The sequence below is a fragment of the Photinus pyralis genome, unplaced genomic scaffold, assembly GCF_008802855.1.
Source record: "Photinus pyralis isolate 1611_PpyrPB1 unplaced genomic scaffold, Ppyr1.3 Ppyr1.4_LG7, whole genome shotgun sequence".
In the NCBI taxonomy this organism is placed as follows: Eukaryota; Metazoa; Arthropoda; class Insecta; order Coleoptera; family Lampyridae; genus Photinus; species Photinus pyralis.
Window position 1 is genome coordinate 42,813,799 of NW_022170738.1, and position 23,951 is coordinate 42,837,749.

Genomic DNA, 23,951 nt, shown 5'->3' on the forward strand with positions numbered 1-23,951 from the left:
CTCGTTTTCGCTCGAATAAAATTTGTTCAAGGATGTTTACGAGAAAGCTTTCCGATGATTGCAAATTTTTGGTCTTTTTCTCCTTGGCAGCATCTAAATCTGCTTTTTCTTGAATAATGACGACTTTCGTCGAAAAGTCTCGGCATTGGGTACATTTATAACGTAGTTTATGATTTCCAGACGCTAAACTTTCCATCCCCTTCGGTGACCATAACGTTAGTCTTTATGAAACTCGCACTCTTTTAGTGATATTTTATATTTTGAGACCGTTACGATCGTTCATACTAAAAGTTTTGTTACTTGTCTACTGTAAGTTAACTTCGTTACGACGTTACGGCACTTTTATGTTAGTTTGACGTTTTTATACTGAAAAATATTACACGGTGCAAGATTTTGCTAATTTAAATCGTGGTTGGGAGAATATGCACCCTCAACGTAGGCAACTTATCATACACGATAGCCATCCCTGGCTCGAATTCGCCATACATTATTGTTTAAAAAATAGCTAAGAAAATTCGCTTTCATGGTTCATTTTGAACTGCTCAGACCCCTTTAAGCGTTATAGTTATACCGTAGAAAAGCCAATCAAATACTGTAACGGTTTTTTTGCATGTTTGTGGCCTCTCCACTCCCTCACGTCACACTCAAATCGCCGATTATTGAAATGCAAACTTTTCAACACGTAGTGAACCCACCTTACTTTAATCTGGCGCGCTCGAGTGAATCCCAAAGTGCCCTAGTATAGTCCGTAAAATAAAGGAATTTCAGTAAGGGGTTATTATCTACTACACTTGCAGTTAGGTTTCTTGACGTTCGAACACGTTTAAAACGCCCATATTGTAGCCTCGCTCTTAGTTTACCGCGAGATCGGTAAAACACAAACCCACATACGTCTTAGCGGAAATGTTTGATGTATGAACAGCAACGATATATAACCTCAGGAGAAGCAATAATATAAGTGCTAATCCGTTATTGAAATTCATTCAATTTACGGACTATAGTACGAATGGATGATATTGCTAAGATCATATTTTCAGAGCTTATAATTTTTATAAAAGAGGAGCTTTACTCCAATCTCTTTCCCTTGTTGTTTCTTCACGTATTCTGGACAACCAGATTCCATGTTTTTGATGCTGTTTCACCCTTCTGCTTTGATGACTCCTCCACGAAAGATTCACGCCTAGTTTACGAATTCTTTTCTCTCCCTTGCTTCACCCCCCAATACTACCATGCTTCTTTTCTGTATACATATCTGCTTGAGAATATTAATTCCTGCGTTTTCTTCAGGTCTTTCTGCCTGGTCCATTTTTTACTTATCGTTCTGCGTCGCTTTTTTTCTTTACGCTTCATTCGCACTTTCTCCCTTCTCGAGATTTTTTTGGCTCTCGTCCCTGTTTGATATACGTTCTCTTAGCGTCTCCCTTCATAATTTCCTTTTCACATCTGCTTCTGCTTTTTTCTACGCCTCCCCTTTTTTCCACTTTTTTAGGGCTTCTTCCTTCTTGCCTTCGCCTCTGTTTCCTTTACGCCTCCTCCGAATATTTTTTTAATACCTTCTTCATGCTTTTCTCTTGACTACTTTACGCCTTCAAGACTCATAATTCACGATTTTGTCACACGTTATTTTTCAAGCCTCCTCCTTATAAATCTCCTACCTCCTTAAGTCTTTTATGCATGTATTCATGTCTGTTTTCTTTACCCTTCCTTTAAACCTCATAATCATGCGCTTACAGCTCCCTGGCGCGTTCACTTACCTTCTTCAGGCACTCTTCGTGCTTTCTTTACTCCTTCACGACCCATTCGCACGTCATTTGCTCTTTATCGTAACGTGTCGCTTTCTTAAAATGTTTTCGCGCCTGTTTTCTTCGTCATATGCCTTATACACCTCCTTGAATTTGTCTTCCAACATCCTTGTTCCTTAACCTACCAATACTCATTTCACGTTACATCTCGTTCAATCACTTGCATGTGTATTTCCGTGTATTTTCTTCATCTATCCTTCTTTCACATCCCTCACGCTGTTTTTCACCTTTTTTCTTGTGACACTTTTATACCTTTTCTTTTATGTTTTTTCACGCCATCGCTACGATTAATTCATTTTCCTCCACGCGTTCACCCCACTTTAGTCCTTTCTCGCCTTCTTCTTTTACACTTTGTTCACCACACCCTCTTTTCGCATATGCCTTTCCGTCAAACCTTTTTCGTACTTTTTCATACCTCCCTCATGTCCATATTCGTAAGGGATCCGTTTGACTCCTCTTTCATACTTCCTGCCATTATGCCTCTTTTCTTTCTTAGTGTTCCAAATATCATAAACTCCTAGGTATGACACCCTCATTGAGAAATAATCATGCATTTTCATAGCCTTAAATTCACCAATCTCAGGGACCTTAAATTCAGGTACCATTTTCCATTTGATGGATGAGTACTATTATTCTGAGTGACTTAAAATGTTAAATCCTGTACCTAAAAAAATTGAAATTATACACATACAGGGTGACCCATCAGTATTATAGGTGCTTATACCAAATAAAACGTGAAAAAAAGAAAGCAATCAAGATTGCTTAATGAAGCAGCTCAGGTTGATCTTCTTGACCAATTTGCCATAAATCCCTCAATGTCAACATTTAGTTTTTTTTTGTTAATTATTAAATTTTTGTTAAATTGTCTTAATGGATATTGACTTTGTTGGTACCACTGGAAAGCATTTTTCAGTAGCTTTCCAACAATGTGTCACAAGTATTGGGTTTCCATTTAGGATTTTTGAAAAAGCTTGTGCACAGATGATCTCCCCGTTACAGATTCAGTTTGATCTTCACTACTCTTTTCCCTATACTCAATCGCAATATATTCTTTTTTACATAGTGATGAAATTATCGAACTTTTTTTTACGAAAAATCGTATGGAATGTGATACATTTTTTAATGGAGTTTAGTCCTGTCTATGAACAATAGCATCCATTTTTGAGTGACAGTTAATCGCGAATGTCAATAAAATTATTCAATTGTGGGTTATTATTGATCACTATGCAAAAAAATTTCGTGTACAACACGTGTTGAAACTTGAAAGTGTCTTTTTTCCATGAATTTGCAAACTGCAAATTCATGAAAAAAAGTATGACTTTCAAAACCAGTGGCTTTACTCATTTAAGTTTTATTGTTGTACTATAGGGGTGGTTCCAGTCGGTTCCTGCACTGCAATCTTTATAATAATCTGTTTCCTCCATCTCCTGCGATTTCTCTTACCTCACTTTGGTTTTCTCAGCCTACTTGAAATTTTCTATAATATTCTTCACACTCTGAAAGTAATATTATGTGGTCTACTTTGTGGGTTTCGTTTGATTTCAGTTGTTTTATGCTTCTTCAAATTTCCGTAGATTGCGATCTTCCTTAAACTTTCCACTTGCATACAATTTGTCATTTTTCTTCTCTTTTCCACTTCCTTGCTAATTTTCGCATCAATTTTGCGTTCAATTCCGAGGATTGTGTAAGGTGCTAAGGCAGATTTTCTTCCCTTAGCCGACGGATTTCAGTTTTCAAGCGCGGAAGACCGCCTCGTCCATTTTCTCTCTTTCACCTGCTACATAATTTACACCCCTTGTACACCACGTGGTCAAGACGTGGACGTGAATATAGAATTTTAACAGAAAATGTGTTCATATGCATTTAACCTAAACTGAATGATAGTGACCCTACCAATTGTTTACTACTAAAATTCATACTGGGGGTACTAGACAAAGAATCACCTCCCTAGGAGTGACTTTAGGCATACAAACTCACTGGCTACAGATGTGACGCAGTAAGCTTTTTTTTGGAAATGATGCGACACAACGGTGGTGATATCATTAACCCCCACCCCCATAAAAAAAGACTTAGAGTGAAATATGTATATCATGGCGTTCTTTAATCCGAATTCTAAAATGGTTGTACTAAATTAACGTGGAAATTGTGTATGGGTATTTTTCACAATATACATTTTTAAAAAGACCTTACAATTTGAATTTGCACATTTGAAGCGGTGGTTTTATTTCAGCTTAATTCCTTTGAAGCATTTCTGTAAAAGTGTTTTAGAAATAATGTAGGTATTCTTTACGAAGGGCGAATTGAAATCTATTGAAAAAGTGTTCTACGACACCCCTATAATTTAATGAAAGGGTAGCACTAAACAACTGGATTGGAATGTAAGTTATATCGTGGTATTTTTCTCGCCTTGCCTTAATATTATTGATTAATTTCGTTACTACCCCTTCGGCCTTGACCGATCGGTTCATATACTCACAAACTACACCCTGGGGAGAATGTGACATACTCTTACTGCAATTGAAGTTAGAAATGACATTTGTCGAGTCGACATCCGAAGGCTAAAAATTGAAGTTAAAATGGCAGGAAAATAGTGTTTCTAGATTTATTGGAAAACGTCCAATCCCATTCTGCAGAAGGAGAATAGACGTACGGCCTTCGGGGAAGATGCGTCATATTACTTCAACCTCCAGAGTCGTTGTAACAAAGATTGAAAAATCTTGTTCCATTTTAATGGCACCTTATGGGAAACCGACAACGACGCTTTAACGATGATGAATTAGGTTTACATGTGAAAAGTAGAGGGGTAGAAAAACGCAATGAAAGTATAGATATTCGATCTAGAGCGGGTGTGCGACCTCCCTCAAGGTCGGAAAAGCGTCATTCCCTGGGCGAGGCGAGGGAGGTGTTTGTGTACAATCAATGATGCAGCGTCGCGGGCGTCGGCAGGCGGGTCAATGTCATTGCCGTCTCGCCAGGAACGCTGCCGAATTATTCTGCACTGTTGGCACATTTTAGAGATTTTCGCCGCTTACAACGTTCGGATTCTTTCACTTTGGGGCACTTATATAATCTAATTGGAACGTGCTTATGAGATGCACCGCTTTTGTGCGTGACGCGAAAATAATATTTCCGCGAGTAGGCAACCTGTTAATCAGTAAAACAACGCTGGTTTCGAACCGTTTCGTTTACAATTGTTGCATTTTCGTTCCTTATCAAATTGTCTATGTAGGTAGTTCGAACGATATAAAAATTAAGCTAAGTACTAGCATCAATTTAGATGCAATCAATAGTTCATACGGATGGATTTAAAAAGGAAAATGACAAAACTGAAAACAAATTCCAAATGGAATTTTTGCATCCCTTAAATTATAATGTCCATTATACAAGCATTGAGTAATTTCCTAATCCTTCACTCAACGATACAAGTATAAAAGAAAATTACCAAACGTCTCGCACGTTTGTCACCAATTTACCACAAGTCAGGATGGCCGAGCGGTCTAAGGCGCTGCGTTCAGGTCGCAGTCCACTCTGTGGGCGTGGGTTCGAATCCCACTTCTGACAAACTTTTTTTTCCTTTTGAACCTGTAAGGTGCAAATTTTTAATGTACTTTTCCAGTAATGGTAAGAACATAAACCACTCGTAATACTTTCTAGACATGGTAGCTGCTTTCACCCACAGAGCAAATGTACCCATTCAGTTGAAAACAATACGAGGGGCAGTGCCAAACATGGCCTGACTATAGAAAGGGCGTAGATTAAACAATTCAAGAAACTGGAGTTTCCCCAACATTAACAACAATTCAATACCCCTAAAAAATATGCCTTCGATTTGTCCTCAAAATGTGCCCAGCAGGTTTCACCTCTTCTTCGTCCCCTTAGACCCTTTCCCAATTTCCTAAACAGGTGGGGCCTTATCTGGACTATACGGGGGGTGATCACTTCTTGAAAACCGCAATCACTAATTGCGACTTGCGCAAACGAACAAACGCACTTCTTTTCTTACGAGTAGTCTTCTGTGCAGAAGTGTTGACTGTGATGATCGTAGCCATCCTCTTTCATATCGATTGACAAACCCTGAACTCGGTGGTGCTTCTCTTTTTCTTCTCCATTCCATCGACTCCTTTTTAGACAGTGAACCATAAGTTCATCCTTGGTCTTTAAGACGTCCACAAGGTTTTCTTCACAGAGCTCCAGAACACATTTAACCCTACGCTGGCAGTAAACTGCCGTGAGCTGTTGAGGGCCGCACCTTGTGCTAATTTAATTCATCCCCAAACGGTCGTGGCTGCTTGGGCGACCGATTGTGTCAGAAACCTTGGACTTTTCTGCTATTTTTTCCTCTACAGTGGATCGTCTAACAAGAGGTCCTTACAAGGGCAATCTTTGGTGATCACATCCGCCGTCCTTCCCGCTCTGACATGGTGTTAAACGAGTAACAATTGTAAAAAACCTAATTGACATAAGTTCGTGTGTTGTTTTTAGACCTATAAGACAATAAGAGTATTGTGTCTATACTTTGGGAAGTTAAAAAACTAATACCTCCCACTCTCATTGTCTGAACCGGAATCCAAAGACAATCCAAATCGCTGATTAAATAATTCTTTTAACTAAATTCGCAAAATTGTGCACTCTAGATAATTTAAATCAACTGTTTTTTGCCTTATTTTTGGTAATCCTTGGAACTATTCAATTATATCTTGTTTAAGACACTAAATCAACAAAACTTGTGGAAATCCATTGCTTTGGAGTCGGCATTGATAATTTGGTACAAGGCCTAATTGGCGTACCTACTAGTAGTACATTAGACATACACTGATGAGTAAGTTAGTCAGCTGATGGGTACCACAATCAGCTCCAGACTGGGCACAGGACGTCAGGATGGCCGAGCGGTCTAAGGCGCTGCGTTCAGGTCGCAGTCCACTCTGTGGGCGTGGGTTCGAATCCCACTTCTGACAATCTTTTTTTTCTTTTGGTTTGAGAGTAGAGTTTTGTCTGGAACACTGAATATTTATTATAAACAAAACTTTTTAGTTTTATGGTAGCTATCCAAAAAGTTTGCCACCAGTCTTTACTTTAAAATTATAGGCAGTGGCGTACCTGTGAAGAATCAATTTAGATTTTTTTATTTTTTTAATAGTAAGCACTATTTTTATTACATATTCTTGAAGTGCACACCTCCTTAGATATACAAACGTAAAAAAGATATTATCTACATAACAAAATTTAATAGAAAAACTAAAATTAAGGAAAATAGTTGTTAATAATAAGTTTATAATTTTACTAGTTCTCTTAAATTTAATTATGTAATATAATAATTTTTTTACGCATCAGCACCATTGCCAATTTGTGAGCTCTGTGGTTATCTCACAACTCCTATTTAAAGCTATCTTGCTGCAGCGCAATCACCCCCTATAAATTAACTTGTACTTGTCAAATTGACGATAAGTTAACATTAACAGAGCGTTTTTTTAAAAATTAATTTGTGAACTAACTACTGGAACAAAAAATTGCAAACGGTGCCGTTGAAAAGTTCAAAAAAAGCTCATGATTATTAACCGATTTACATTTTTTTTTAATTTCCTTATTGGCGCTTTTTTTCTTAAATAATTATTTAGACCAACTGGCGTGTCTTGCGTTCCAAAGTTCCAATTTTTCTTCATCTGCCTCATTTTTAACTACTTTTAAGTTTTATCTATTATGATTCCCTGCATAGGTACTTCGCAATAATCGTGTTTATTTTCATTGACTTTATTTCTTCCATCAATTCCTTGATCTTATTTCCATCTTTCTTTCTCTCCTTGCTGCATCCCTTGCTTTGTTTCTTATATTTGACTAACCGCTCTTGCTCTTAAAATTTTAACTCGCAACTTCTTTCCATCTTTAATTCTTCATTAAGCTTCTTTTTGTCTCATTATTGTCTTTCGTCCCTTACGCCTTTCCAACTCATGTAGGAAGGCGCTATTATGACCACTTTTTCCGTCCCTCCGTCCGTCGGTCCGAGGCCTGAACTACTCTTACAGTTTTCAAGATACACATTTAGTTCGTTCTTTTTGCATTCCTTAGCTTATAGATAGCTCTGCAGACTGCGGAATGTTATGCACATGCCTTATGTTCCTTTGTACTATGCGATCAAAAATGAGTTGCTGTCGAGTCACCTTTGGAAGGAATTTTTATTTACATTGGAAAATCGTACTTAACTTGAACTTCCAAAGGCGACTCGCAGCAACTCATTTTTGATCGCCCGTTACACATATAGACCGTTATACGACCTTTTGGGAAGGAGGATTTTCTTTTAAACCTCAATCAAATTTAAAATTACGACCATTTTTTTCCTTAAAGATTCAAACCTTTAATTTTACATAAATGAAAAAAATGGTACCTTTTAACGGACCTCTTGCATGTGACAATGTTGATACAGAATTGGGTTGGATACAATCCTCCTTCAGTAATCATGAATATTAGAATAGATCTTGTATTTTAAAAGTTACGAGCAAACCACAATTTTTATTATTAAAACTGTTTGGTGTTAACGGTTTAAGTAAAAATTTGGAGTCACATGGATAGATTATGACAAGTAAGACAAAACTTCACTACGTAAAAATTTTGCACTTTAATGTTGGTTACTTAATTTTTTCTAATGTGTCAATTAAGATGATTTTACGAACAACCAGAATTTAATCTCTTCTCCGGTTCACGACAGTAAACGTTTACACAGCAGTTTTGGCAATGGTTCTTTGTATGTAATAGCAAAATACAGGGTGTGAAACATGCGGCAAAAATTAAAGAGGTAATTCCTTGATCTGTTCTGTGCATATTTCTTCTGTTAATGAGTTTTGAAAAAATAATAATAAACGTTAACAAAAGACGATATAGTAATTTATCAATCTTGGTTGTCCAATTTCGATGGGATTAAATAGGTAACTTTTTTATTAGCGCAGATAAACGAATATGACTTCGTGGCCTCTTTTTAGCGCATTTTTGCAAAAATTTTTTTTTGTAAAAAGTAGCTTTTAATCTCACTTTGGCTGGCTGGCTGGCTGGTCGGCTGGCTGGCTGGCAGTAAATGCGCGCCCGTAGAAAAACGCTTGTAAAAAGACAAGGAGTGTACATGTAACTATCGGGGCCGTGTAATTAAGAACGTTAGGGATGGGGCTACAAGATTTGGAGTCGACGACATCTGGACGCCCTCCCCGAGCGTATTATACTAACCTGGAGATTTTTCAGTTTTTATCTATCTTCTTCTACAGTTTTTCTCCGATTGTTTTCAAATTGGTGTCGTCGGGAAGATCTTGTCACCGCGCACAACTCCTGCGTGGCGGAATTTTGTTTTTTTTCCTAGGGGCGAAATAAACCACCTTTTGCGCGGCGCGCTTCGAGGGGTAGTCGACTTTGGGCGCCCAAAAGTTTCTTACATCGCGAATCGCGGTCTCTCTTTCTCGTGTCACTAATAGAAGGTCGAGCTATGTGAAGTACCCAAAAGTTGAATACGATTTTATGCCGGGATTTTAGCGAAATCTACCAAAATGTGAATTACTTACGAATGAACGGGACGTCGGAACTGTGTATCGACAAAGGGAATGTGGTAACCCCCGACGAGATCTTACTGATGGTGGAGTCGAAACTTCAAATCCGAATTGTTGCGGGTGATCAGAAGTGGGTGTCGACAAAGGGAATATGGTAACCCCCAAAGGATTTTACTAATGGTGGAGTCAAAACTTCAAACGCGAATTGCAAGTGCACGGTAAGTGAGAAAATGGTACCGACAAAGTGAACGTGGTAGCTTTCGGCAAGATCTTATTAATGGTGGCGTCAATATTGGCTAATAAAACACTGATCTGCCACACAAAAATGCGCTGAAGTCCCTTCGATCTCACACGAGGACTTTGATCATTTTTTCATACTTATTCCATTTCCGTTGCCAGAAATAAGTCCCGTCTTTGGTTTTTCCCCTACAGAGAAAAATTGAAAAAAGGCCGATTCCTTCAATTTGCTCTAACTGCTTTATTTTTGAAGTTTTGAAATTGGTAGCAATATTCAGGCAATTTTTAACGTAGAAATCAATGCCGTCAGTCGTTTGTTTCTAGCCCTTTTAGTAATTACGCTGTAACTCAAAGTTAATTTATTTTAAATGGAAATTATAGTTGGCCATGGTTCTAAAAAATGCTTGTTTTACTTAGAATGTAGATATATCATACTTGTTTTCAATAATAAGTGCTTTACAATAAATTTTGTTTATTAATACATCTTGCCTGAAGATAAATAACACAAAATGTAGTCGCCTATGAAACAGTTGAAGAATAAGTTTCACCAACATTTAAAAAAAAAACAGTAAACAAAACTGTGAACTAACTGATATTGAACAAAATCTACAAATATTTTTCAAAGTGCTCTCAATTGTGGAAAATGCACATGTTGGATCTCTTTCTCAAAGATCTTGTTGGATTCAGGATTTGTAGTGGTTGGACTGCTTCATACTTTTTCTAGACTTTCCCGTAAATCTTCCTCAGTTATATAGAAGGATATTTATAAATTTTATCAAAAATCCAATGCGTTTTAGTCGGGTGAACGTGTTGCCCATTTTATTGGTCTCTGCGTCCCCATCCAATTAGTTGATTTTGAATAATTTTGAACAATTAACGCATTATGAGCTGGAGCACCGTCTTGCTGAAAAATAACCGTTCGTCTCTCGTCTAAAATAATATTATGGGGTAAATCTTTCAGGTTGTGCTCTAATGTTTGCATATATCTGTCAGGTCTAAGCGTGCCTCTACAAATATAGTATTTTAAAACTATGTCGTTTCAAGCAACACCACACATTAAACGCAAATTTAGTTAGATGCGGGTTTTCATTTGCCCAGTAGCGGTTATTTTATCTATTAAAAATTCCAGTACTTGATATGTGTGCTTCGTCACTCCAAATATTGTTATCGCTAAAATTTTGGACCTTATTTTCCTTCCTAAGAAACCCATGACGAATCTCGTGCCATTTAGGTAAATCTTCAGATTTTAAATATTGGTTCTTATGATATTTATATGATTTGTATTTCTGCGTTTTAAAATTTGTAATGTTTTAGTCCTCGAAACCTAAAATGTATATGTTTAACACATAATATTATTTAATAACAATAATAAATAACAAGAATTTACTGTCTAAACATGATTTTACATTTAGTTGTATCTTTTTGGGAAATTGTAACTGATGTTGAAGACCTGCTGCTCTCGAATTTTCGCTGCAATGAATAAACACTTTTAACATGTCATATTTTTCATAGTTAGCGTGTTTGGTCATTGTAAAATGTCACTAACATGAAGAATCCAGACAAATCTACTTCGACAAACAACTTTTCCAAAAAAAACAAACTACAGCTCTCAAGTGTTTTTCATAGGCGACTATATATTTTTACTTTCAGACAATATGTACCTATGTACTAATAAACAAAACTTATTGTAGAGAACTTACTGAAAGTAAGTAGGACATATCATATACTTTCGGAAAGGTCGTAAAACTAGCATTTTTTGAAACCATGGTCAACTATAATTTCCATTTATAGAAAATTAACGTTGAGTTACAGCGTAGTTACTCGACTAGAAACAAACGACTGACGGCATTTTTTTTACGTTAAAAAGTAGCTGAATAATGCTAAAGCGATTTTGTTCTAGCTTCAAAAATAAAGAAGTTAAAGCAAATTGAATGAATCGGCCATTTTTCAGTTTTGCTCTGAAGGGGAAAAACAAAAGACGCCAGCTTATTTCTGGTAACGGTAATGGAATAAGCATGAAAGAAGAGATCACGAGTATAGGTACTCCATTTTCGTTTATCTGCGCTAATAAGAAAGTTTAATCCCATCGAAACTGGACCACACTGTACATAAAAACCGAAAAAAATAAGTTTTCATGCACCAAAGCAGTACTGTAAATACAATAACATTTTATAACGAGTTCTATTTAATTATTAGTATGTGTTTATGATGATGATAAGATTGATTACTCATAAGAGGCGGTGATAAATTGGTGCACTTGGTAAAGTGAAAATACCTACAATTTGTGATAAGTACACATATCTAGTTTAATACAAATGTACCGAAGGAGGAATTGCATATTCTTGAAAACAATCGGGCGACAATTTTTTTCAAACTCGAGCGGTTTTCTATGAACACTACAATCTTTTGTAAGGGGCAAATGTAATGTTTTATTTAGTGTTCGTTTTAATGTTTGTTGTTTGTTGCAGATTGTTACTTCAACGACCACAAATATCCTAATTTTGCAGTTTCAACGGGGAGCCTTTAATGTGGTGAGTTTCTTTATATATTATTTTTAAAGCAAATAGACAGAACGTGTATGAAACCAAGAATTAAAAAATGTGAAATGCAGCTTTTTCCTAATAGCGTGTACTAAAACAAAACTAAAAAAATTAAGGTTTTATAGCTCTAATACTAGAGGGCAGATTTTTAATATTGGAAGAATTAGTAATGCCATTTCAAATGAATAATATATCCTGTAGCAACCACAAAAAAACTTTCTTGCACTACCCACCAATAACATGAATAAAATAGTGGTGGCATTGTGAAATCTATAATGTTATGTTTGTAACGGTGTGTAAAAATATTCCATATTATATTAGACATATAATTATTATTCTTGTACTCGTACACATATAATTTGACATGTGTGCGGTATGTACCTTCACCAGGCTGATCGACGCTTCGCCCCTTGTATCAATTATGCCATGTATATGTACTATAAAATTAAAATGCCGCAGATGTGTGGTTTACGTTGTTAATTTTGTGTTTTGAAAAGCTTGGACAAAGCCTATTTGCCATCTCCATGTTATTTTCATGTGTAAACAATACCATTCACAAAATTAAACGTAAATAACAGAGCCTGTGTCAATGAATGTTCAATCCTGAAAATAAATCAAATTACGATTCAATCGAGTTGTTACACCCACCTGTATAGATACAATAGCGTCTTGGTGGAAAAATTAAGAGGTCCCATTTTCGCATATAGTAAAAAAAAACAACCTTGACGACAATTAATCAATTTTATTGCTTAACAATTAAACGTAATTAATTGCCGTACCCTTTTAGGATTTCCGTCAATTGGTATACTTATACGTCCTTCTACGTTTCAGTCGATTTTTCAACCGGCGAGTGACCTTATTTGTTAATTTTACCAAATAACCTTTTAAACTTGTTGGCATTTCCGCCGTAAACAAATTTTTTTAATTTGTAATAAGCGCATTCGTCGCACGTCCCGAAATGCCCCCAATATAAATTGTGGTCGTGTATGGAAGTAATTGAAATATATTGGCTAATAAAGTAGCAAAATGATCAGATTTATAGGCCGACCTAAATTACAACGAAAGTAAATTAGCCGCGGCGAGAAATCACCTACACGCCATTCTTCTTTCGGATCGAAATTTTACACTAAATTGATTGTCGCCGTGGACGCGCGACAATTTTTCAATCGGATTAGCATTATAGGTATCTATCGATATTGACGTGTTCAAATTCAACTTGACCCAGAATTAAATGAGTCGACATGAAAGAATTGATCACTCTCCATTAAACAGGAATCATCCCTTTCTTCGAATGTAAATGAGGTTCAAAAATTCTTCCTAAACTATTTACAAAATTTTCACATAATTATTTATTATTGTAGGCGTTAATGTTACGAAAAAAGGAACAATGCAAAACGTCTTCGTTGATTGCACGTTTAATAGAGCAAAATAATACAGATGATAATAGTTTTATTGCCCCACCGAGATTAATCCTGTTACACAAACTTCACAAGTAAGATAAGGCTAATTATGAACGTTAACAAAAAGGTATGTAAAAAAATGAGGTGAAATAGAAGAAGGTCCATAATGGATCGTTTGGAAGCTACGTTTCAAAAATCCCAAAATTTCAATTTCTTTTTTCCCCTGCTGCTGCCATAAAATGCTTGAATCGTTTAATGATGATACAAGCATGAAATTTGGTATGAATGCTCCTATAAGGGTACTGTTTTATATGAAAACCGTGGCCACTTAAGAAATTCAAGATGGTCGCCGTTGGCGGCACAGATCATGCAAATATTAATCGCTTATTATTAGTGATAAGTAAAAACGGCTGCCATTTTGAATTTTTTTAATGTCAAGCATTTTCATATAAAACGATATTCTTGTGGAAGGGCTCATCCAAATTGCATGGTAGTATATCATCATTTGAAAGACACTTACCTACCGCTAATAAGATTCAATATGTGCCAGTGTGCCACCATCTTGGAAAACGGCGTCCATATTGAATTTATTATTATTCAATTCAGTGACCAGCGTTTTTATATAAAACATTATCATTATATAGAAGCATTCAAAACAAATTTCATGCTTGTATCATCATCTGAAAGATACTTGCCATTATCTGCCCCACTAACATAGGATTTTTGGTTATGCGCTTCCTATGTATGCCGCACCCCTGAAATTGTTCTACGTATCCCTAAATTTCATGGAATTCTGAGAATATATTTTATTTGTTCTTGCTTCTCTCACGCACAAAATGCGCGTGATTCAATTCCCTACCAGATTTTGTCTCACGTCCCAACACATACAAGAACCGATTACACAACGTATAGTGCGATTCACACTGGAGAGTTCAGTATTGGTCTTGTGCAATGTAACGTTGCCAACTGTGTTGTTGCCTCATAAGAAACCCAGATCGGAGAAACCTATTAGCATAACAATGGCAGATACCATTGAGTACATATAATAAATGAATACAGTACATTTATTTCAAGGAAACAAGCAATTTTGGTAAACGTTATAGCTACTTCAACTCACAACTGCAACAATAGACAGGTAAAGGTATTGTGGCAATGATCTGTACTGTAATTTACGTACATAAAGAATAACATTGCCCTTTTACATACTGAACGTTAAGTGTGAATCTGTGAATCGCAGTATAGGAGTTCATTCATCCATATCGAGCCGACTTGATTATTATGATTATTTAAAAAACGCAGAAGAAGCTATGAGGCAATTAGTGCCTCCCACATTCATTCTAAATTGAAATGGCCGAAACATTGCACTTAAAAGGGAATACCTAGACACCAAGAGACTAAGAGAGTCACAATGCCCTGACAGTTTACACTCGAACGAATTGCGCTCTTATATATCATGTAGTTTTATGTCCACATCAGAACATGAAATCCCTTTTATTAGATGTTGAACGCACTCTTTAGTTTTTAAGTTCTGAGAAATGCTGGCGATTTTTTACAACATAAAAAGAATTTATGTGGATTTATAGATTATATGTTAAAATTTTTTCACTATAGTTTGGATTGCCAGGTTTCACCACAATAGTTCAACCTTAGTTCAGTTGATTGGCATAACCAAAAAGCTTGGTTGATGATTTTTTACTTTTTAAACAATCGCCTGAAGTTTGGTTCAACTATTGTGGTGCAATCGGCCCTTTTTATGATTTTAATTTATATTACCTACAGTTTAATTTCTTTTTAATCTCGAATTTTGTAACCATGTACAGTATTGTACATGTTTCTCACTTTATGAAAACAAAGGTGTGTCCTTGCACTGCCAATTGCACCAATTCCGTTAATGTATAATGTATCCGTTACATTTTTTAGTTAGATTTTGCTTAGTTTTCATTGGTAATAATAGTGTTATTCACCTTATTCATTATTAGAAAAAATAAAATTGTCTAGAAATACTTCACGCTGTCCTGATATTTTCTTCAATTGTTAAGATTAAATTACACGTGATGTCAATTTATTCTTTACTAAAATTGAAACAATAATTGAAGGTCATTAAGTTTTATTGGGCATTGTTTACATTTGTCTATTTATTTGTCAATTTTCTAGAACATAGCAACCCAAATGTGTAAAGTTGCTTCCAAGTTTGCGTAACACAATCATTTGGTACTTGGTAATCAATTGGTGACACAGAAGCAAAAGTAACCAAAAAAATGATTGATTGATCAAAATGAATGAAGGACTAGGAATAATTCTCGCATTAATTACTTTAACTGTAACATACGGGGTTCTGTGTGTTAAAACTAAGGGTATATCGTGTACTTACATTTCACTCAAAGCTTCGCATCAATATTTTCATCGACCAAAATAACAAATGGTCATTCACGAGCGGTTTCAGAAAAATCGAAAATAAGAGTAGATTACTATTTCCTTCATAAGCGCGTGTCAAAATAATCATCTCTTGTTAAATTTTAGTTTCTCCTTTAATACATTTGCTTTTATTTACCCCTACCTGTGATTAACACTACCTACCCTGTAATTAATCCTAATCAAATTTAGATAGCAAAAACACACCCTACACACTTTTTCTCGCCACGAAAGCTAAATTTCTACACCTAAGCATCCTACAAATTCCTATGAACACTAACTTCAACAATACAAATTTATTTTCCCTGGAAAATAACATGTCTGGGTACCAAAATAGTTTAACCGTATAATAAAAACGTCCCTAATCTGAATTTAAATTGGCATCGAAGTTTCGCGTTTCCCTATTTGCCTCACGTTTCGGGTGCCAAATAAAAAATGCTGTGGTCCCACGTTGGGCGCCACATAAACAATGCTCTGAGCAATAGCGTGCGATCAACTACACCACCGACAAAACAACCGTTCAGCTAGCTCAAATAAATCATAAATTTAAACTTAGAATCTTTTCTCGTACATCTTCGGCATTTTTTACAAAACAAAATCCTAATAGTAACTCAAAATTAATAATTTAGGAGACTCAGTAGCCTCGATCAAATTCCGAAATTCCAAACAAACCTATTACACAAATTTTGTTTAACACCTGAGATAAATGTTGGAACAAATAGATAAAAAATACTGAACATGAGAACTGTAGCTGGATAGTACAATGGATTCAAATAAACACACAATTAATTGATTAACAAAGAGAAAAGAATTTATTTCGAAATTCGTACGCAGACACTACTAAAGAAAAACCTGAAACAAAGATAGGCATAAACAATGATAACGCAAACTGGTTTAATTAACACAATTTCTAATGTTCAATGCGATGACAGTTCAGACGGGTGACACTTTGACTTTTATTACACGAAAGAACCTTCTCAAAGGACTCGTTATGCACTACAACCTGCTTTTTCGACAACAAACCACATTACTTTCTCACAAGACTTTAACTTCAACTGCATCTGCACTGATTGGTCGACGAAATTGCGTTTTTAAACACACAGAAATAACAATTACCTTTCTTCCTTATTTATTTATTTTCCCTTTCTTATTCTGGGCCCGCAACAAGCTTTCGCCCAATTACAGTGTGCTTTTTAGAGTTCCCCTGCAGAAGGTCTTAAGTTCTATACTACTCCGGTATTTTCCTTACGAATTAGGAAAACTGCAAGAAAACCTAATTCGGAGTAGCCGGCAGAACGCTCGAAACTGGTCTAAGGTAATTCCCACCTCTGCTACAGATGAAAAATTCACCTCAGCTCCTATTTAAGGTAAACCACCACCATTACTGTATCTAACTCCTACTTCCGCCAATTTCAATCACCAAAACAGAACGCGTCTAAACAAAAATGAAAACTGGTCTTACCATTTGGATACGATCATAAACCCTTCCACTTATTGTATTCGTTATTACTATTTCTCACACCAGGTAAAGACATAGTGAATTGAAATTTTTTTCTACTGATTGTAAGTATTTGTAGGTAATGAACTTGATGTACATCTTCATGTTGTCCGTGGCGTAAATTAAGTGGAGGTAATAGTATTAAGGAATTAAAAAATAAATGCTATTTATCCGTTTTTAATTTGTTAATACTATTACCTCCACTTCATATTTGTAGGTACTTTTCTAAAGAACATTATGACTGGCAAAACTATTTCTATGCAAATGTATTATTTTCTTGGATTGAAAAAGCGCAATTAAATAATTTTTACGGAGCTATTGAGCCCAATCTACGAATTTGGGAGTGGATACCTATAAAGGCCTTGTCGAAAAGTCTAATAAATCCTTGCATCTTTCAGAAAATTGTATATTATTTCAAGCTAATCTTGTATGTTAATATTGATGGGGTTCACATCTAAACTTCTAAAAATTTGCTTCGTAGTAATTCGAGTAAGTTAGTAATTCTGGTAATTGTCAAGTAATTCGACGTAATCGTAATGCAGAATGCAATTCGTGTGCTTTTGAGCTTCAATACTTTACATATTTATGGATTAATGACGGTTTGCACCGACAAATTTATGCTAAACTTGACTTAATGTGACTTAAAATCTTTGTCCACGATTATTGCAACAGCGTATGTCATGGATTTTAAGCTACGATTAGGGAAACCTCAGCTTTAATTTGTCAAAGGAAACGGTCATAATTCATTTCGTTAGTAATCAGAAAAGGAAACGTCAATTTTAATGCAATTTTCTAATTTCTTCATACACTACGAATTCACTATTTTGCCCTTTGGGGCCAAGTACTTTAATTTCCGAGTCAAGTAGTGTCATTTTACTGACGATTTTTGTATTACATTTTTCCCGAAATCGTCTTTTTTACAATAAAATTTCATTTTTATAGAGATTTCTATATGTAATAAATAAGTCACGAAAGTGTCTTGTCATGGAAACTAAAATTTGTTAACATAAAGTAACCGAGAAAATGAAGGTTTCGTGACGATTTCGGGAAAATTATTTCAAATATAGGTACATCTTTTATGAGGGCACTTCAACATTGTTTTATTTGGAATTTTCTGAAAATATATGGATTTTAATATCTCATTATAAGGGCCCGTCGTTTATGCTTCTGTTAAATTTATGTGATATGAAACACACTTGTCTGATGTCTCCATGAACATGTCAGATAAATTTAAGGTTAAGATGAAAGACCGGCCCTTAGTTACAAAAACTTAGGAATAGTTGCATTGAGATTTAAATAATTTTCTCAACAGATTGTCCCAATTTGGGTTTTACACAAGAAATTTTATATCCCGTGCTGCCGTATGTTAACAATACTGCATAATGGGCGTAACAGTTAAAAATACCGTGAGTAGAAATTTTCAAATCTCAAGCAATGCAGCAATCAGTACCCTAAGTAATAATCTCAAGCATAACAAATCCGTAAGTTCAAATGTTAAAAAAACTAAAAAACACTTTTCGTGAACAAGACACAGAATCTGAACCAATAAGTCAAATAATATAAAATTTTCGTTGAAAAAATGTTGGGATCTTAAGAATAGATTGAGAAATATGAATATTGAAAAGACCCCAACACTTTTTTAAGGAAAATTTTAATTTGGGCTTTTTAGTTCACATTATGTTTTTTTAAACGTTTTTTTTATATTTTATTTCAAATGATTGGTGTGTTTTTAACTTTTGGGGAATGGGCCCTTTACTAAACTTCTACGTCCACAATATTTACACCGTTAATTTATAAAATCCAGGTATGTGCACTTATACTTTGTGTAAAAAAGTTATGGGGTGCAATCTTTTTCTACTGTTAAGGGGTAGAAAAAGCTCGCTGTGGAGTTTTTTATCAGTGCGTTCGTTCTGCCTTCACCTGCCCACATTCCCATTTTATAATAAAGTCAAACGTAACGTCGCCAAATTAAACGGAGAACTGTTCCCAAATTTGAGTCAACTTGGAAAAATGTTAGTAGCATGATTTAACTATGTATAGAATATTTCGTGCCATATTTAATACGCATATATACTCGTAGCATGACAAGTATGTCGCAAAGGGTGATTTTCCCTTTGCAGTTTCTAATAATTGCAGGTGGTGTGACGGTGCCACCGAGATTTCCTTATGTTTCTTCTAAATATCTTTCGAAATAAGCCCAAAATGTTTTATTTGAGAATGCCTAAAATGTTCGTTCCCTAATTTTTTCTCATATATAACACTTAGAGGGATTGAACGAAGAGATTTAGGGCGGGTTTATAAATATGTCTTAGGGTTTTTCCACAATTGCTATCTAAAGATCTTGCACGCCGCATCCTTAAAAAGGGGTTTTTCTGTAATAAAAATTTGTTTTGGGCCCTACTACCAACGTTATTTTTAAATATTTACACGTTACATCCTGTATATTTATTATAACATTCTGATAAATACATATATTCAATGATAACTCAAAAACTAAATAAATATTGTAGGGAATACAGTAAAAACTAAGAGTCATTCTTCGGATCCGATTAATCCAACTCTGCACTTCATCCGGATGGCATTGTTTGAATTTTGGGATTATTTCAGATTGTCCCGATTCTTCAGAATATTCATTTTCAGATTCTGTTCTTTGCAGACTATTCAGGTGCTTCATATTGTTGGAAGTCCTCTTCCTTTCAAAATTTCATTTTGTCAGCGAGTAGTACCACTGGTAGATTCAGTACTCTAACCAGACCTAACTTTAGTTTTACTTTTATATTTTAATCGCTTTAGTGCAATAAAAATACATTATTATTACTACGTCTTCCAGTCAGGATTCCAGTCCTCTTGTTTTGTTTACTCACGAATTTCGCCTAGAATCAATTGTGCATTGATCAATTCTTTGTTACCTTGCCTTATTATCAGGTCGGACATTTTTGCTTTTCACTTCTTAGCGCAGGGTGAAATCGCCAACATAATTTCGCTTTGTTCCTCACAGCAACATGACTATGAAGTAGAGGTAGTAGTAGGTACTGTAATTAAAAAGTAATTTTAATTTGAGAATTGTATGCGTGTAGCACCACAAACCTATTATTAGTTCAATTTAAGATAGAATGGAACACCCCAAGAAGGTGTACTCCGGAAACATGGCAAAAAATGAGATATCTAATTTCGTTTCGAAAATAATACCAAGTATAAGTTAAAGTAGCTGTAACACTACAAGTCAGTATAAGATATTCACAGCTACAGCATACTAACTACTGCATTTGCATTGAATCCAAAGAATGGACCATTAACTCACCGATTACAGGATGAATAAATAGTTTCAATTTTTATAATTAGAATATTAGAGGTTTAGTTTTGACTGTATCCGTTGTCCACGTCCTTAATTTGTAACTCCAAGTACACCAGCATAATTTAGAAACGTGTAGCTTTTTTCCCGAGCGTCATTGGTTTCGCCATCGTCTCGTTTTAATGTTATATACTTACTCATATGAATTGGAAAGATTCTTGTATAGTCGCATTATTTGTTCCTTTTTTGCGTTCAACAACTTTTTTAGTTTCGCTCGGCGCAGACCGACTGACCTTCAGACCGCTTCTGCATAGATGCATTATCGGTGACCAGTACCACATAGTCGCGATCTTTTTTTACAAAATTAGTCGCTCGTTAATTTTATCTCGTTTTGGCCGAGATACCAGAGGAGAAAAGCGATATTTTCTGCCAAAAAGAAATGTCAATCTCGCTATTTATAAGCGGCGTGAAATTCTTAGAATGCCGAAAATAATTTAATACCTGCCCGGTAAATAAAAAACTTTAGTTTTTATTGCTAATCATTTTCAAGGAACTTGAAGGTTAATGATTTCTTTTTTATATAAAACAATATCTAAATACACTGAACAGGTTCCAGCAGCGATTTTTATCTTCTGGTTCCTCTCTCTCGTTCTGTATCAAAACATCAAAATAGTAGCTATCCTTGAATATAGATTTACAATACCATAAAAAAAAATTTATATATCAATCGAAATTTCGACTACCTAAAAACGGCACTGTTTCGAGTTTGTTGAACCCATCAAAGCTGTCATTATTATTAGTTGCAAAAACTTTTCCACTACACCTATCACTTTGAAAACCTTTTTTCTGTAGGCGATTGTACAATGTGCATTATTTATGGAGTGTACCAGTCGAACGACAAGCCGAGTTCTGTATGTCTTTTCTGTTTCACTGACCTTGAATTCTCGCCAAGCCCGAGGCGCAAAAAAAAGTTGGCTGGCAAAACTGCATACTTAAAACGAGCTGGAACAAGTCTGCACAATCGATTTATGCCGCGCTCGCTTGTATAATTACCTTTAGAAAGGAGATAAATGAATATTGCCTCCGCCGGTTTGGGTCAGCCTGATCAAAATGAGGATTGGCCGTTTATGTATGGCTTCAATTTCGAACGCCTTCGCACCGAATCCTTAGATCGAGCAACAAAAATGAATTTGCACAGTTCCTTTTTTGTAAATCGATTAGCTCGAGTCGGTAGCTATTTTATTACGTTTATGTGCCTCTAACTAGCTACGGAGCTTCTTAATTGTCCTTCGTATCGGATTGACTAAAACAATTGCAGAGTTCCAGGAAGTTAAATGTCACCGTTTTACTTGTTGAGCTTCTACGATTTACAGGGGGTGGGCAATTTTTTGCTCCTCAAAGCTTGGTATATGTCTCGTTATCGCACCCTGCGATGCGACAATAAATAATATTGTAGAGTTGCACGTTTGTTACTTCTAATTAACCACACTGCCTATTGTACAGTAAACACCAACTTTGGGTTAAATCTCAGGAACTGTGGGCAAAACTTTTTTTTATTATATATTTTTACCTTTCTTTCTATCTTACACGGTTAATAAGATATGATAACACCCAAAACAGTCAAACTTTTTGTTTTCACCCTGTATTTCCAAAACCAACGTAGCTATGTACATTGTTTCTGTTTTCGGTATTAACAGTTTCACAATAAAGTGGCACAGGGTCGCGAAAACCGTCTCTATCTTTTAAAACAGCGAGATATACTGTAGTATCAACCAAAATTGGACACACAGTACAGTACTTACCACTGATACCATTTGCTACTTTCTGTCGCATAGATAATCTACAACTTGTATTTGTAAATAAAATATTAACAACCGTTCTAAATAATATAAACAAACAGGAAAATCTTACGATGAAACAATTAAAACTGGCGGCCACAAAGAACAAATATCACCCACGCCATGGCACTATATTTGTCCTTTGCGAAAGTATATTTCGAAAATGACAATGCCTATAGTGTTCCTGCAATGGGGCTGCATATGTTAAACGTTACATGATAACAGGAGAAAATAAAACCACCAATTAACCACTAGTGGCCCGATTAAATTTCCTTCTAGAATCATTGATAGGTGTGGTTTTTATGCTTCGACAGTTACTTTACCTGCAACCAAAATGAAGTGAAATTTCGTGAGCGAAAATAATGTCCAATTCGGATGTAGGTACAATTCCTGTCCATGACGCTCGTCTACGTCCTCTTCATCTTCTTCTAGGATTGGGTGGAGACATTAAACAGCTGCAGATAAAAAGAACGTTAGACGATCGTCGTATAGAGGAATTGTACGTAGATCTGAATTGGACATTATCTTCGCTCACGAAATTTCAATTCATTTTTGTTGTAGTTTTGGAAAAATGTATAGAAACATAGTGAGGGAAATTTGACGTGCTTTCAATTTGGTAAAAAAATTGTTTCCTACGACCCACCATTTTCGAGTTATAGCCGAAAAACCGCAAAACTTTACCTTCAATTCCTTCCCCTCTCCCCGGCAGCACCGAAATCACTCGCGACTTTATTACACAATTCTACACCAGAAAATGGTAGGCTTGTCTTGTTTATTTTGTTTATTGAAGATGGGCAGAATTTCTAACCCCCACTTATTTCCATTCACTTTTTGAACACAAAAAAAGTGTCAAGTAAAAGTTTGAGTATTTTATGTGTACGGATTAAAAATTTAGTAATTGAGTGAATTCAATATACAGGGAGTGTCCAGCAAATACGCGTTCAAAATCTTTAATTGAGCAGCTTGTAAATGTTTAGCGCATTTTCCAACTCATGTCGGAAGGCGCTACTTTCTCAGTACGTCCATCTGACCCTCCGTCTATCCGCCCGTTGACAATTATTGTACGCATGCGCGATTCTGCTCCTAAAAGCTTTTTCTTCCTTTTGTGTCTAAGAATATGTGCACCAAATCTGGTTCTAATCCGTTCAGCCGTTTAGCCAGAAATGAAAGTACAGACGAACCGACAGACAGATCGGCAGGCCAGTTTTTTTTGTTTGATTCGAATTGGTGGTGTTTCAAAACGTGTATTTGCGTTAAAAAAAGTTGGGGGAGGGGGTCCATTTTTACCCCAATGCAATACCTCCCTTACTTACCTGCCGGTGGTAAAAACATATCAAATGCATGGAATAGATGGCTATGATAGGGAGCCGATTCTACACGAATTTGGTTTAAATGATAATCTGCATCTG

The 23,951-nt window shown here is 35.7% G+C and overlaps 1 long non-coding RNA gene and 2 other non-coding genes across 3 annotated transcripts in view; all 3 read left to right on the forward strand.

Annotated features, from left to right (window-relative positions):
- LOC116176632 overlaps positions 1-12,264 on the forward strand; it is an 85,185-nt gene extending 72,921 nt beyond the window's left edge. Inside the window, exon 3 of the long non-coding RNA XR_004146480.1 lies at positions 12,031-12,264. This is a non-coding gene — a long non-coding RNA (uncharacterized LOC116176632). The remainder of the gene's footprint in view (positions 1-12,030) is intronic.
- Positions 5,281-5,363, forward strand: Trnal-cag. Its single transcript has one exon. It is a non-coding gene; the product is annotated as a tRNA-Leu (tRNA).
- On the forward strand, positions 6,675-6,757 carry Trnal-cag. The gene has a single exon. It is a non-coding gene; the product is annotated as a tRNA-Leu (tRNA).
- Positions 12,265-23,951: the final 11,687 nt, after the last annotated feature.